This window comes from Neofelis nebulosa, chromosome 1 (genome assembly GCF_028018385.1).
Source record: "Neofelis nebulosa isolate mNeoNeb1 chromosome 1, mNeoNeb1.pri, whole genome shotgun sequence".
In the NCBI taxonomy this organism is placed as follows: Eukaryota; Metazoa; Chordata; class Mammalia; order Carnivora; family Felidae; genus Neofelis; species Neofelis nebulosa.
Window position 1 is genome coordinate 70,264,054 of NC_080782.1, and position 2,828 is coordinate 70,266,881.

Sequence of the window (2,828 nt, forward strand, 5' to 3'; positions counted from 1 at the left end):
CTGGGATTTGGGGGAGTTTAAATAAGTCAATAAAATTACTTTCTCCAGCCTGTTTCTTAGAATCAGAGCTTGGATAATTTTTTTCCCCCGCATTTTGACAGAGTTATTTTGCATGGAGGAAAGGCAGTAGAGAAGCAAAAAGCAGAGGACAGTTCAGAGTAGGCATCCAGGAACCATAAGTGGCTGGTAGCTACCCCGTACCACTCAAGTGTTCCAGTATGAAGAATGTGCATGGACAGAAACCTTGGATGATAACAGTACAGCAGCCACTTTATATGAAGGACACTTGCCAGATACTGTGCCGGGCAGTTTACTAGCATTATTTTACCCAGTCCTTACCATAAGCCTAGCCACTTCCCTACATTTATGTTTACAAAATTAAAAATTGGGGGGTGCCTAGGTGGCTTGGTCAGTTAAGCATCTTACTTCAGCTCAGGTCATGGTCTCATGGTTCACGAGTTCAAGCCGCTCTTCGGGCTCTGTGTGGACAGCTCAGAGCCTGGGGACTGCTTTGGATTCTGTGTCTCCCTTCCTGTCCCCCCCCACCCCCACCCACTTGCACTCTGTCTCTCTGTCAAAAATAAATAAAACATTTAAAATTTAAAAAAAAATTGGTAGAGTGACGCATGAGATAGAACAACCTGAACTCGTGAGCTCTTCTGCTGAAACACCAGATTATACAGTCTCCCCAGTTATTGCTCCTTCCCTGCCCAGGCTAGTACCACCTAAGATGACCAGCTAGAGGAATGGTTTCACTCACATGAAGTCATGGAAGAAAAGCCAAAGAGTAGAAATAAGAAAGCTTGTGCTGCAGAAAAATTAGTTTGTACCAAACTAAAAGTAAAGTGTAACCCAAAAATGAAAGAGGTGACCAGGGGAAATGCCCTCTTTCTTACAGAACCTGTCTGTTTAATAGTTAACCATTTACTAATACTGATTAACCCCAATAGGAGACTTTTGCTTTTTAGCTCCAGAATTTTCCAGAAAAATACTAAACCAGGAACACTTGTATTTGTCATCTTATCCAGCAATGATCAGACTAATTTCAAAACATTTATGATTTACAGTGCAATAGTTCAAGCCAACTTTCTTCACAAACTTCTTTCTAAGATTGCCTCAATCTGTTGAAAACTGTTTTATGACTCAACCCAGCTAAAATTTCAGCAGCACGTATCTTCGGATAAAATGCTTCATTCACATCAAGCAGTAATTAAATGTGCAGGGCATGAAATAAGCAGCAAGTTTGGCTTCAGAGCCATCTTGCAATCTGTAAACGATCCAAGATAGACCATATGCCTTTAAATCTAGATGACTGCATACGTATCCAAGAGAAAGCTAACTGCCATTTCTCCACAAGAGTCATCAAAAGATGAAAAAAGAAAAAAAAAGATGAAAAGGGATTTATGTATCTTGTCTGATAAATTGTATATTAATATACATTCTCACTGAGACTTGGTAAATGGCTCTTAACTTTCCCCTTTGCTTCTTGATATAGTTCTACTAGAGAAAACATTCAAATTGACAACTCAAACTAACATTATTCTTAAGTAGGTCATTGCAATGGTCTGTGGTAGCTATTTGGACAGACACAGAGTTTTTGTCTGTCTAGCAAGGGTTGCCATTCCTCTTCTTTTGGTTCCTTACAGAAGGTTCTTCCCCATTCTACACTAGGGCTGGCCACCATTGTACCACCCTGACTCTTGAACAAGCTTGCCATGCTGCAGAGGGGTGATGGAGTCAGTCATGAACATGTGAAAGAATAAGGCCAATCTGAATCTCCTTGAGATTGCTGTCCAGATGGGGAAAGGAGAAGTCTTCCATCCATGGGCTTGCAAACCTAGAAGGATGTGAGAGTGGGACTGCTGGTGGCCATCTTGCTACTGCATGAAGAGTGCCCACGTGAGAACAGTCAAGTGGGGAAAAGCGGAGCTGGGAGATAGAGACAGAGTGCTGACCATGTTGTTTGGGCTTGTGGATTCCATCATGTCTGATGTCACTTCATGAGCATTGAATGAGTTAAATAGTGACTGGCAACAACAGGAGGTGCTCAATAAATGCTACCCCCTATCTCTTTGTCTCTCTCTTTGACTTTGGCAGCTGCCAGATAAAGATTCAAACCATCTTTGGCAGCCAACATTTGTGTTTCAGGCTTTTAGAGGAAAGCCAGTAAGACAGAATGGAAAATGATGAGCACAGTCTGCACCTCAGAGCAATGCAAGCTGCATCTTATAGATATCTCTTTGGGAGCAGCCATTCTTTGCTCAGTGTACTCTCACAGCTCAGACAACTGCCTGGCCCATAATCAAGTGAGTACAAAAAATGATGCTTTATTTCCTGAAGGAGGAAGGTGGCGAATTGGCCAGACCCTAAAGTGGAACCTACTACAGGAAGCAGGCTACATAAGCACCTCCGTGGGCATGCAGCTTTCCAATGGCCAATCATGTGAAGGTGCCAATCTGTGCTTGTTTGGCTGCTTGCCAGTGGCACCATTCTATAGAAAGCAGGCAATCTAGACTCTTAAAAATACATAACTTATCAACTTGACACAGTGTTTAACCTCATGAAAACCAGACAGCATGGCGGTAATTAGTGCTAAATACTAACAGTGATTTAAAATTCGGTTGCAATTGGGCAAGTAAAGCCACCTCTACTGAATTACATTGGCAAAACATGCATCCTCTCACCCCTGCAAGGTTTTGATGATAAAACCTTGGCTTGCACAATAAATGCTGGTGGTTGATGATCAAATTGGGTTGTTGATACGCTACAATCTGTACAATATGAAAATCTTAAAGGTAATTTTTGAGATCTTATGTTTGTGATTGTTC